Below are 14,531 nucleotides of genomic sequence, written 5' to 3'. Positions count from 1 at the left end.
GACGTGACAAGGAAGGCATCCTGGCTCCTAATTCGTGTATCCTCGGGTACACATCACAATTATCCATCCCCTTTATCGGTATAGTGTTACTCAAATTGCATCACAATGCACGTGAAATATCAGAAGTTGTTCTTGCTCGCGGCGCATGTCAGGGTGTCAAGTTTCAAGGATGCATTCAGGCCTAATACTTAAAAACTGTCGCAGATTTGCATGACGTCACTGGTTTTCGACGGCCTTTAATGCACGTCCAACGCACGCGAAAAAAAAACAACCGTTGGTTGTTCCCACTGCAGTCCCTGCAAAGTTATTTTTGATTTCGGTGAAAGTTATGACGAACGTCATTCATTTTGCTCATTCCGTTTAGAAAGATCCCGTGAAAATGTCGCAGAGGGATTTGCCCAAAAGAAATAGCATTGTTGTTGATTCCAGAACCGGTAACTTGAGTGGTAACATGCCAGTATTTCAGACTGGAGGATGGAACAGTTGGAAATTGAGCCACCTGTCAATAAACGACTAAGTTTAATTTCTATATATATATATATATATATATATATATATATATATATGCGTGTTTGTATGTGCATACATATATACAGATCTAGTTACATATGACATATGGAAAGTTAGCTGGCCGTATCAAGGACTTACCAGAGTGTACGCACTATGTATGCCTTGGCAGAAACGACACAGCAAGTCAGCAGAGAACGTAGGTAGCGACGTTTCAGCGGTTCGGAGTGGTGGTTTTTAAGACCGGCACGAAGATCGCGCAATTATATGGCGTTGCCCGTGTGCCTGTTCAGACTACTCAGTTAGCAGCAGTCGGCCAGAAGCTATCACACATGAATGTTTCTAATGTCACCGATACGGATGTTAGTGTCCACACCCACAGAAGCGGGTTTCCAAAACTATGGTCTTATGAATTTTAGGGGAAAATAACGATGTGACATAATCCACATGCGTTACGCAATAGTAACACGCACATACACAGCGTCAAGGGCCCCGATCTAGATCATGCTCCAGGCGGTGGGCCACGCCCCGGTCACCGCCCGGCACGTGGGACCCCGTGCGCGTTCGGCGGCGGCGCACCACCGCCCGCCCCAGGACGTCGCCCCAGGTAGACCAACACCCACAGCGGCCTGGCCTCCTGACGGGACTCCATTGTGTGTGCTCTCATATATATGTGCTCATGCTGCTATATATATATATTATATATATATATATATAATATATATATATAATATATATATAGCAATCAAACTTAGTCGTTTATTGACAGATGGCTCAATTTGCAACTGTTCCATCCTCCAGTCTGAAATACTGGCATGTTCCGACTCAAGTCACCGGTTCTGGAACCAACAACAATGCTATTTCTTTTGGGCAAATCCCTCTGCGACATTTTCACGGGATCTATCTAAAAGGAATGAGCAAAACGAATGACGTTTGTCAGAACTTTCACCGAAATCAAAAATAACTTTGCAGGGACTGCAGTGGGAACAACCAACGGTTGTTTTTTTCGCGGCGTTAGACGTGCATTAGATGCCGTCGAAAACCAATGACGTCATGAAAATCTGCGACAGTTTTAAAGTATTAGGTCTGAATGCATCCTTGACACTTGACACCCTGACATGCGCCGCGAGCAAGAACAACTTCTGATATTTCAAGTACATTGTGATGCAATTTGAGTAACACTATCCGATAAATGGATGGATAATTGTGATGTGTACCCGAGGATACACGAATTAGGAGCCAGGATGCCTTCCTTGTCACGTCAAAGTCATACCTGAGGTTCAAATATCCGCTGAATCATCTGACGTATGCCATGAAAATAAGAAAGCTGCTATTGGAAAACCGCCTCCAATCGCTTACAAAGTATAACAAAACAGGTCCTAGGCACCGAAATCCGGTACCGACTCACTTTGTACTCCCCTTCTGTAGCAGAATGTCCAGCGACATCAAATCTAACCCCATCTCAAGCCATATTCTAACCAAATCTAGAACCGAAGTGTATTCGACGCAGAAGAAGGCATATCCTGTGTGAAGCAACGATTGACGTGTAGAAGTGTGGTACATTCATTACAAGCAGGACGTCGGCGGACGCGTGTAGCACGTGCTTACGATACGGGTCTGTAGCCTGGGGCTATGTGCGCGCATTCTGTGCGCGCGCCAAAACAGCACGTCAGCAGGTCATTATGCCGCGAGACTTCTTGCGTTCCTTGATGGGGGAACATGCCAGTATTTCAGACTGGAGGATGGAACAGTTGCAAATTGAGCCATCTGTCAATAAACGACTAAGTTTGATTGTTTGATATATATATATATATATATATATATATAATTTATATATATACAACCTTAAGTATTATATATTATTGATATATATGTATGTATATATATATATATATATATATATATTATATATATATATATATATGCGTGTTCGTGTGTGTGTATACATATATACAGATCTAGTTACATATGAAATATGGAAAGTAGCTGGCTCGTACAAGGACTTACCAGAGTGTACGCACTATGTATGCCTTGGCAAGAAACGCCACAGCAAGTCAGCAGGAGAACGTAGGTAGCGACGTTTCAGCGGTTTCGGTAGAGTGGTGGATTTTTAAGACCCGGCACGAAGATCGCTGCATACTTATACTGGCGTTTGCCCGTGTGCCTGTTTAGACTACTCAGTTAGCAGCAGTCGCCAGAAGCTATCACACATCGATGCTTCTAATGTCACCGACACCGGATGTTAGTGTCCACACCCATAGAAGCCGGTTTTACAGAACTAGAAGCGGGTTCCAAAAACTATGCGTCTTAGGCATTTTTTAGAGGAAAATAACGATTGTGACATAATCCCACATGCGTCACGCAATAGTAACACGCACCATACACAGCGTCAAGGGCCCCGATCTAGATCATGCTCCAGGCGGTGGGCCACGCCCGGGCACCGCCCGGCACGTGGGACCCCGTGCGCGTTCGGGGGCGGCGCACCACCGCCCGCCCAGGACGTCGCCCCAGGTAGACCAACACCCACAGCGGCCTGGCCTCCTGACGGGATCTCCCTGCCGGTGCTCTGAGCGGTTTGTCGGGGGGCGTACCTGCGCCCGGTTTCCGGCTCCGACGGCTGCTGCGGCTCGAGCTATCGATTCGGCGCCTCGCGCAGCGCGGCGGCGGAGCCCTGCTGACCTCACCCGGCGCCGGCGCCGTCCAACTGTCAGCCGCCGCCGCCCGCCGCCGCCGCCGCCGCCGCGCCAGCGCCGCCGCCGCCGGCGGGGATGACGCGGGAGAACGCGCGCCGCTCTAACAGCGCAGACGCCCGGCCGGACGGGCCTGCGCCGCGACTGCCGACTCGGGCCCACGAGGTTTAGTAGGGTGACTCGGGCTCACGAGACTCGGCGAGCGACTCGGGCCCTGAGACTCAATGTCTGACTCGGACGAGCGACTCAGCAGCCGGCGCCAGCCCCAATGTCGGAGCTCAGTCAGTCTGACATCAAACCATCACTGCGTTCCGTGCCCTAAACCTCAGCTCAGCAGTCACCGGTCCCTGGACACGGAGGCGTCAGGCTGTTGCCTCAGCGGCCGACTTGCCATGTCTCAGCGGCTGACTTGCCATGCCTCAGCGGCTGACTTGCCATGCCTCAGCGGCTGACTTGTCATGCCTCAGTGGCTGACTGGCCATGCCTCAGCTGATGACTTGTCATGCCTCAGCGGCTGACTTGCCATGCCTAAGCGGCTGACTGGCCATGCCTCAGCGACTGACTTGTCATGTCTCAGGGACTGACTCATCATGCCCCAGCTGCTGACTTGTCACGCCTCAGCGGTTGACCTATCACGCCTCAGCGACTGACTTGCTACCAATACTAGAGAGCTCAGTTTGTCTCTTCCCTGCACGCCTAGCCTCCAGTACAGCCCTGGTGTATCTGAAGATGGTTTGATGACAGGACATGCTTGTAAACATTCTGTGTTTGCGCAGTAGGCGGCATATGAAGCGACTAACGCGGCGCTGCTCATGTTTTGGGGCATTGGTTTGTATGTGATTGTCATGCCATCTTTGGATTTACCAAGGCTATTTATCTTAACAGCATGTGTTGGAAATGGCTCAGTCAACGTCGGCGAGATAATGTTGAACATTCCTGACGGAAAATGCCTTAAATGAACATGGCCGCAGTCCGTGCTCAATCGCAACCCATACACAATACTACATTCGGCACATTTGCAATCCTTCTTTAAGTTTGCTCAGGGCAGTGCAAATGTAGCTCAACTTGCAGAATGCAAATAAAGCGCAAATAGATTTGGTTGGAAGTACCTCTACAGTAGTGTCTTATTTACCCAACGAGAAAAGGTCGTCGCATCGGCCAGTTCCCAGCCATTGCAAACAAGCATCGCTTATCTCAAAGATGAGCGAAACAATTTTTTTGCTGCAACCAGCAGATCGTCTCTTTGGTCAGATGTTGGCAGATCTGAAAGTCTCCTTGGTCAGATGTTGGCAAATCTGAAAGTCTGGTCAGATGCTGGCAGAGCTGAAAATCCTAAACGCGTTTTCAAAGTTGCCCCTCCTCACTTGAGGCACCACAACAACGCTGCGAACGCGCTAGTCATTTCAGACGCAAATTCCTCCCGGCACGTTCAACATGAGGTTATTGGTCGGCAGAAATTCACACGCGTGCGCAATAAAAGACTGCTTTCGGTTTCAGCGTCGTCGAACAACAGGGACCTAGAATGCACCGTAGCTTACGCCTGCATGGAGCGTAGGTACTCTTGGGTGTTTTGTGTTTGCACCTCCGTGCTTGCCAAACTATCAAGCCATGGCTGCTAAGTGGAATCCGATTGGGTCGATTTGAATGGTTTTGATTGCATGCGCGCTGTTCGTACGTAATTCACCGTTGTAATCAGCTTCGTCGTTGACTGAATCCATTGTGGCAGTAAGTTGGTCTAGCAAAGCCGTTTGCTGTGGACAAAGCTGCTCCAATAAAACCCAGCCGTATTGTTCCGATCAGAACCAAAATATTTCTCCCAGAAAACAGGGGATTTTGTCAGATCTAGGCAACAATGCGACCAGTGAAGGCTACCAATGAGAGCTCGGGAGCGGCCAGTAAACCGTAAACACTGGGGGAAACAGCTCCCAGATGCCGCCCGCACCAGTAGCCGCATATCGTGGCTGGATCGCAGCTAAAACACTGGGGAAACAGTTCCCAGCTGCCGCCCCGCACCAGCAGCACATATCGTGGCTGGATCGCAGGTAAACACTGCGGAACAGCTCCCAGCTGCCGCCCACGCCAACAGCCATATATCGTAGCTGGATCACAGGTAAAACACTGGGGAACAGCTCCCAGCTGCCGCCCGCACCAGCAGCCCATATGACGTAGCTGGATCACAGGTAAACACTGGGGAACAGCTCCCAGCTGCCGCCCGCACCAAGCAGCCACGTATCGTGGCTGGATCGCAGGTAAAACACTGGGGAACAGCTCCCAGCTGCCGCCCACACCAGCAGCCACATATCGTGGCTGGATCGCAGGTAAAACACTGGGGAACAGCTCCCAGCTGCCGCCCGCACCAGCAGCCACATATCGTGGCTGGATCGCAGGTAAAACAACTGGGGAACAGCTCCCAGCTGCCGCCCGCACCAGCAGCCACATACCGCGGCTGGATCGCAGCTATAGCTTAGAATCCAGCTTCTTTGAACCGTTACGTCAGTTGACCACAGTTTTCTGGCCGACTAACGAACTAATAAGCTATTCTTTTGCTCATCAGCAGGTAGCCAGCATCGCTTCCCCAGATCCACGGCGATCCAAAGTGACGTGCTTTCACACCAAACACAGTTTCTAACGTAAACCCATATTCGTTGACGCCAAGCACCGTTCTGTAACGCCAAGCACCGTTCCTTAACGCCAGGCACTGATCTTAAACGTCAAGCACGGTTCTTTAACACCAAGCACTGCTATTTAACCAGTTTGTTCGCCCGTCTAAGCCTGTTTGCCTGATCTTCTGCGTGTCTGTTGTCGGTTGGTCTATTTGGCACGTCGTGTAACATTTGGTGGACATGGGGCCCGCAGATCGCGTATTACATCCTGTTTGAAGCGGGCCTTTGCCCGGATATTACCCCGGCCGAGCTTTTCTTTCAGGAATTGGCATTTAACTGCCTTTACGGGTGGGGTAAACCCAGGGACGCTCATACAGAATTGAAAAATACGGATATGTTTGCGGATCAAGGACGAAGCCGAAGAAATTTTCGCGTACATGCTTCCCGAAATGTCATATATTACCCATTGCATTTGCCTTTTTAAAATCAATTAGCGCCATTACGCTATGCTACAAGCTGATTTTTAAGTAACACAAGCGCATAGCCTAAAGTTGCCCTCATTTATACCACGATAATGTTAACTAAATGCATGTTTAAAGCGTCATGTTAACTAGAACTTGTAAAATAGAAACAGTTGGGCAGCAGGTGGCTTCAGCTGGCTAAGAATGGGAGCGAGCACACGTGGCCTTGGTGTCATGGTCCGCGGGGGATTGAGCACTGGACATGTTTCCGTGAAGGCCTCTGCTGGCGATACACTCGCGCGTGCTCCTCGCCGCAGAGGCACAACACTCGATGACGATCGCTTGCGGTGCTGCGAGCGGGGGCCAGGCGCTGAGCCAGCGGACTGCCTTCTACCGACACACAGAGCAGTGGCCGGGGCAGGTTCGGCTCGGGGAGATGTGTCGTGTCGTGCCGAACTGGCATCATCGCCGGTCCGCACTCTGACCTTGGAGAGGTGACCTTCAGACCGGACCGGCAGCGGGGAGGGGGGGGGGTTGCCATGCAGGTGCGCCCGTCCGATCCCTACCCACCAGTCCTCCCTTCCACCCCTCCCCCTGGTGCAGGCATGCTGGCAGGTGCGGTCGACTCCGATACTCACCTGTTCAAGTTCACCTGTTCACCTGTTTGGGCCTCGCCGCAGGCATTCAACACGGGTTCCTGTGGCACTGTTTATGCTGTTCTTAATTTTACCGCGTGAACATATTGCGCGAACTAGGGGACTTTAAGGAACTATGTGGTAAAGAAGACAGAATCCGAGCCAAGAGAGACAAGAGCGGACCATATCCCCCCCCCCCCTGGTTGCGTCTCTGACTTCAGCATTTCGTCCTATTCATGAATGGCCTTGTCGTCCATATCGTAAACAAGAGCCACCTGTTTTCGCCTCATCAGCTTGCACTGTCCGGCGTAAAACTGGCTTAAGATGTAGTTGTCCCTTTGTAACGCTCTCCACTAAATCCTTGCAACACTAAATTTTTGCTGCACCAAACCCGTGCCATGCCTAGCAGCCTGTTCCAAGCAAAGCTCCGCGACCAGTTGCTGTGGAGGTCACCGTGAGGAGCAAATAAAAAGCTCGGAAGGAACGCTGCAGACGAGGTGCGGGACCCAGCGTTACGATTCGTGGAAGGCTCTCGCCCCCTCCTCGGGATAACCGCCGAACGCCCGGGGCGTTGCCGATGTCGAGGAGGCCGCCCGCCGGCAGCCGGCTTGGACTGAGGTTGGACTCCGGCCGGGCGCCGCGCGCGAGCGGGAGCGCTCTGAAACAGTCAGAGAACTCTGCCAACTGGGAGTCGGTCGGCCCGGTATGGTCAGCACCTAGAGAGCGCCGGCGGCAGACCGGGCGGCAGGAGCTGACGCCCGTCGACGCCCCAAGAGCCACCCTGCGTGGCGGCTGGCGCACGGTGTTTGAGTGTGAAAGGTGTTTGTGAACGGTGTTGTGAATTACAAATCGCGGAGCAGCTGGGTTACGGGAGGTGTATGCCACGATCAAGTCGGACTTCCGGTGGTCGATCAGCATTTATAGGCTTAGCTGACTTGCTTTATTTTATTTATTTGTTATTAGCTGATTGTTGTAGAACAGCATCGTGTTGCTGAAAAATGTCTGAGTCATTTGTGCGTTAAAGATGGCTTAAGGGGAGTCACGTTCGTTTCAACGGAGAGGTAGAGCTCATCGCAGTCACCAGTCTTCTGAGCAGAACAACCGATCCGCCAGATGGCCGTCACCTGCAGCCACCCGCTGGAGGCCGTCTAGCTGTCATCCCAGGCCGCCTAAAGCATCACAGCAACCGCAAGACCGGCACCAGAAGCCTCTCTTGGACGGCTGTGAACCCAAAACCTCACACACTCTTTCATGATCAGCGGAAAGCTTCTGGCACATCAATCACGATTCTATCTGAAACAGAAACTTGAAACTGAAAACTGAAACAGAAACTGAAACTGAAACAGATGCTGTTCTTGGCGATGTAGACGTGTCGCAACCCCGTTGCTCTCCAGATGCACGCCATGATTTTCCTAAGAACCTTCTCGCTGGACTAGCCTTTAGTGAAAAAAATGGGTCCATAACTCGGCGCGGTCATTTTCGGAAACAATGCAATCTCGCTGGACGCAGGGCGCTAAAACAGGCTGAGTGTATGAAAGAGCTGTCACGACTGCAAATTTGGCACCCTTATATATATATATATATATATATATATTGTGAAATATTGAAGATCCTGAGCCGCTTTGGTACTATTGCGTGCTTGAGCTGATAAAGCGCGTTTGTCGTCAAACGTCAAACGTGTCGTCAAACGTGCGTTTGAAATGACCCCGCTTGACATCCTCATCGTATCTTACAGTCGTGCATGACTCCGCTTGACGTCCGCATCGTATCTTACAGTCGTGCATGACTCCGCTTGACGTCTGCATCGTATCTTACAGTCGTGCATGACTCGATTCTATCACCCCGAGTCAAACTAGACCAAGTGCCGCAGACAAAGAAACCTGTATGGGAATATTTCGTCATCTTTCATAATCTGGTTTTACATGCTTATACCTTAGGCTAAACTAACTGGTATTTGGTCTGATTTGACTGTGGCTGTATGGCGTGTCTTGTTTCATTGTTGCTCCATGTCTTTTCTTAGATGAAGGGGCGGAGCTTGCGCAGACAGTGCCTGGTCCGTGTGACCTGGTTTGACATGTCACAGATCGTACCCACCCATGACTTGCTAGCGATGTGTGATTTAACCTTCCAAGCTATAGTATACCGTTTGTCCCGCTGCCGCGGTGCGCTTCGTTCTAAAGGTAGAAAGAAAGTAAAACAGAATTAATTTACTCCGTTGACCAGGCTATACCCATGTAATTCCACTTGCGATGGTTTTCAATGACACGGATCTGGCGCAGTTTTACGGAAAAGATCCGATGCCAATGTCTGCTCGGCTCCAGCACGCCTAGTTATTGAGATAGAGAGGGTCCCCATAAGACACATCTGCTGTGGAGGGTCTCCCTTTACACGCTCTTACTGTGAGAAGGGGCCAAGGGCGCCATTAAAACGCCCCTGCTGTGAGAAGCGCTCCCTGAAAACGTCCCTGCTGTGAGAGGGCCTCCCTAAAGACGCCTCTGCTGTGAGAGGGACTCCCTTAAGACACCCTACCGTGTGACGTCTTCGCCTGGCGGAGGCCATGGAAACGCTCGCCCGGCAAGCTCCAAACAATGGGCCTCAGCGAGGAATACACAGCATGGAAACTATGGCACAGAGCACGTGAACACTGAAAGAACTTTCCCGAGTAAGGAAAGGTTAACGCTTGGCAATCACATGCAGTCTCTGGCAGGGGCAGATCCAGCACTGGGCTCTGGGAGATAGGGGAGGAGACGCCGCAGGGACGTGGCGGAAGCCCCACCCACAATTCCTGGGGCGTGAGAGACTGTCTCCAGCAACCTCAGACACCCGGTATCTTTGAACACATGTACCCGCGTTCTGTTGAAGTGGATAAAAGCGCAAAATGTCATAGAACGATGAGCATACTTGATGCGATTTTTGCAACATCGTGAAAAAATCAAACCGAACACATCACGCGCGGGAATCTGTTCTATAACCCTCTCCTTTCCATTCTTGCGCCGCGCGCTCGCGACTTTGACTGCTCAACACTGCGCGCTCGCGACTTCGGCTGCTCAACGCTGCGCGCTCGCGACTTCGACTGCTACTGCGCGCTTCGTGACTTTCGAATGCTCAACGCCGCTGCGCTCGTGACTTCGACCGCTCAACGCCTTTTCCGTGCTCTCCAGCAGTTTTCCGCAGGATAGAAAGTTGATGCAACATTACAAGTTGCTGACAACGTTGGACACCGGGTTTGGCTAACCTCACTACTTTGAACCGACCCCAATGTCGTATTTGGACTAGGTCAGTACTTCCATCTGAACTACCTCATCACCTAAATCACACACAGACAGCAGAATCGTCATGAAGATCCAAGAACTATCTGATGCCAACATTGGCTGGCGAGGCGCTGGTGATGACTTGTAACAAATGGAGGTAAACCCGTGCGGTTATTCTCGCTTTATCTTGCACTGGACTGCAAGATAAAGACGATCTGCAGCGTAACATCGCTTGCTTGCTGTCGTGTGACATGTTTTGACGATTAGATGTTTTCTTTTTGGCGAAGTTGTGTGAACAGCGGGATAACTGATAGCGTGCGAACGTGGTCGTGTTGTCAAGTTTTAAGATTGCAGTTGTGCTACTGTTGCATTTGCACCGAATCGATTAATGAGGCTCTTATAGATAAAGCAGGAGTAATAACTTTATTTTTACGTAAGTTGTTCAGTGCATTAGCGAGGAACCTTGTTCACATGGATAAAGTAGCAATAATAACCTGATTTATCAGAAAGAAGCCAGGATAATGGAGATATAGATGAGTCATATATCTCCATTCTCTATTCTCCTGGCTATATCTCCATTCTCCTGGTTTTCTTCCGAAGAATGGGGCTATTTCTACCGTCTTACCTTATTTTTTCGTTGCAGACCAAGATAATGGAAATATAGATGCGTTGATACTTCGGCAACATCCCTTTATGAAAACAAATAGCAGCAGTACATTCAAAACTGAAGGTGACGATGGTGATGATGACGATAGCTTGAATTTATTACTGCTGTCCGTTTCGATAAAAGCATGTTGCCAAAATATAAACGCGTCTATGTCTCCATTCTCCTGATTTTTCTACAAGGAATAAGGCTATTATCACTATCTTATTATATGCATAATGTTCCTCGCAAGTCCACATGACAACTCACGTACTAAGCCCTTTGATGGGATGATTCGTGAATCAAGTGAAATTGAGCTTGAAGTTAAAATCGCGACAATTGCACCTGTCGCGGTCTAGTGCTGCACTCTGTGGCTATCAAAACAAGTGTAGAAAGAAGAAGAAAGGGGAAGACGAGAGAAGGGCGTGGTGTTATTAGACTACTTATTCCTAAGCTTTCACCGGAGTATTTTTTTAAAATATGCCCCAAGAAGTGAGACACCCACTTTAAACTATAACGAACTTGTTTGAACATTCAGTCGATGCTGAAATTTATATTGCAAAGCAATAACTTTCCACTTGGGGGCGATGTGAAGCAGCATTTGCTTGAAGCCTAAGACTTGGTGTGATTTAAGTGAAACCATTAGTAAGTTGATTATTTTCATCAATGAATGTAGGTGTTATTCATCGCTCACTGAAGGCCCGCCTGGGGTGCAAAGTGACGGGTTTATCTAGAATGGCGTGACCTGACAGGTACGAATGTGAACCTGTGGAAATTTTACGAGTGTATTGCCACAACTCTCTTACCTATACATACAAGTAAAAAGGATTTTGCGCGACCTTCCTCACATGCGTGTTTATGGATGGAAAAACGGAGAAGGTAAAGACAAATGGGTTTCCAAAGACCGAATGGGTCTCCGAATGGGTCAAAACATAAAGGGGTCTTCAGAATAGTCGTCTTAAAAATAGCGCGACCAACGCCTTACACGTGTTAGATGTTGATGTAAGCAAGGCAGGGTTGTCATCTTGGTGTTTCGGGTAAAAGAGTTTGAAGTTCTCATGTTGAAAATCATTTGCCCATTGGATACCAAAACGTGTGGCTTAGACGACGTAAAAAAGAAACATTTCTTTTATTGAGAAAATTCTATGTTTGGTGGAGCTCCCAAACCATGCGCACAGCTTGCGGTTACGGTCAGGCTCATTTACAAAAGTCCATCAGTAACGTCCATGCACTTTTCAGACTAGAACACACAGCACGAAATGTGGTGATTCCATTCCCTTTGTGGTGCAACCAGGTGCAAGACTGGAGAGGCTTGCGGCAGGTCCATCTGTCCCCATCATCGGCCCCATCTGGGCCCCATCTGGCCCCATCATCAGCCCTATCTGGTCCCCATCTGGCCCCATCATCAGCCCTATCTGAGTCACCTGTTTCTGCCAAGATTTGACGGACGTGGAATCAGTGATGACTATCGCCGTCGATGATCGCCCTTCGCCTTTCAATTGGCAGTCGAACACCACCAGTCACGACCGTGCGGCAGCTACATTTGCCACGGTTGAGGGAAACATGGGCTAACCCTTATCTGGGCCAAGTTGTGCTACTAAGAACTACTGCATAATGCAGTTCATTATTACTTACTTCTGAATCAGGTATTATAATGCGAAAAACTATGGCACTAGCAGTGATGTGCTTAGGCACCTAGTTTAGCAATAGTCAAGAGAATGTATCTGCATTTCTTTGGTCCAACGTCGCCATGAACTTTTCAGCACTTTTTCAGCATTAAAATTTTGCTCTCCGATGCTTCCCTGATGCTGATATGCATTAGGGCTCCAATCAGCGGGGCTCAGCCACCCCTGAAAACATACGAAGCGACTCCGCTAGTGCTGATGGCGTAAGCAAGCTCGGCGTGGACTGAAGGTACTGAAGATCTGGTCTTGCTGGTCCTGAGAGCCAAAAGAGTACAAAGATACCGCAAATCCCCGATGGGTTCTCGTAAGACGCCACTGAATGCTACGGTAGAGTTAAGCTGTCGCATGCCCGTGGCGAGCGAGTGATGTGTTTACGTGGTCGACGGATTGATTTTATCACGATAGCGCCGTTGCACAATTTTGTGAAGCCAACTCGTTCCAGGGCACCAACGACGGGCACTCAGCGTGCAGCCCAGCTCCACTGTGCCTTAAGCCGGTAACGTCGTACACTGAAGGTGACCTCCCGACCGCATGCGACTTTCACCGACAAACCTCAGGGACTGCTCATCACACCACCAGCTCTTGGCTAGCTCGAGCCATCCGGCATCTCGGCCGCTTATAGGTATGTGGGCATATTACGTAGATGTGTATGACAATATACGTGACAGAATATACAATACAAAACAACATAAATGTACAATCTATGAAAAGACATTGCATATTACCATATATATATTTGCACATTGCACATTGCATATGCCATATGTATGAGAGCTTGTCCACCATTGGTCATTACATTCCGACATTTCGTCGAACATGTGACATTCTCAAAGTGACAATTCACCTGATGTGACTCAAGTGCAATTACATATATGATGCATGCTAGAGATGATTGTTAGTTCACCTTCACCGAGGCAACACCACTGTCATTCACTTGTCATATTCTCGACACATGATATGCACGAAAAGGAAGCTGAAACACCGAAACGATTCAATGCTAGGTTTACCTAGGCTCTGGGCTAACCTAGCATTTGACGACTTTAATTCCAAGTTCATAAAAGAATAGGATGGCTAGAGTCTTTCTGTTCTATTACATTTGTCCATTCCATTCCATTGGATTCCCGTCCGCAGGGTCCGGCCCAGCCAGCGTGCTCACACACACACACACACACACACACACACACACACACACACACACACACACAACCACACACACACACACACACACACACACACACACAGGTGTGTGTGTGTGTGTCATCTGTTCTATTGGCTGTGTGTGTTCTGTTCTATTCTGTACACACACACACACAGGTGTGGTGTGTGTGTGTGTGTGTGTGTGGTGTGTGTGTGTGTGTGTGTGTGTGTGTGTGTGTGTGTGTGGTGTGTGTTGTGTGGGTGTGTGGTGTGTTGTGGTGTGTGTGTGTGTGTGTGTGTGTGTGTGTGTGTGTGTGTGTGTGTGTGTGTGTGGGTGTGGGGGTGTGTGTGTGTGTGTGTGTGTGTGTGTGTGTGGTGTGTGTGTGTGTGTGTGGTGTGTGTGTGTGTGTGTGTGTGTGTGTGTGTTGTGTGTGTGTGTGTGTGTTGTGTGTGTGTGTTGTGGGTGTGTGTGTTTTGTGTGTGTTTGTGGTGTGTGTGTGTGTGTGTGGTGTGTGTGGTGTGTGTGTGTGTGTGTGTGTGTGTGTGTTGTGTGTGGTGTGTGTGTGTGTGTGTGTTGTGTGTGTGTGTGTGTTGTGTGTGTGTGTGTGTTGTGTGTGTGTGTGTGTGTGTGTGTGTTTGTGTTGTGTGTGTGTGTGTGTGTGTGTGTTGTGTGTGTGTGTGTGTGTGTGTGTGTGTGTGTGTGGTGTGGTGGGTGTGTGTGTGTGTGTGGTGTGTGTGTGTGTGGTCCAGTTGGAGTTCTTATGCTGACGATAGTCCACCTCTATTATACCAGGGAATCAGTTAGCGACGTTATCAAACGGACGTGGTGAAACATGGAGTTTTGAGCCTTTTGAGCCTTTAACCAATTTCTAGTCGATAACGTCGTTAAAGTAGTTTGTCCTGACATAATTACAACCAA

Source organism: Pollicipes pollicipes, unplaced genomic scaffold (genome assembly GCF_011947565.3).
Source record: "Pollicipes pollicipes isolate AB1234 unplaced genomic scaffold, Ppol_2.1 Scaffold_6052;HRSCAF=7182_pilon_pilon_pilon, whole genome shotgun sequence".
In the NCBI taxonomy this organism is placed as follows: Eukaryota; Metazoa; Arthropoda; class Thecostraca; order Pollicipedomorpha; family Pollicipedidae; genus Pollicipes; species Pollicipes pollicipes.
The sequence above is the reverse complement of the archived record's forward strand: the minus strand, read 5'-3'. Positions refer to the sequence as shown.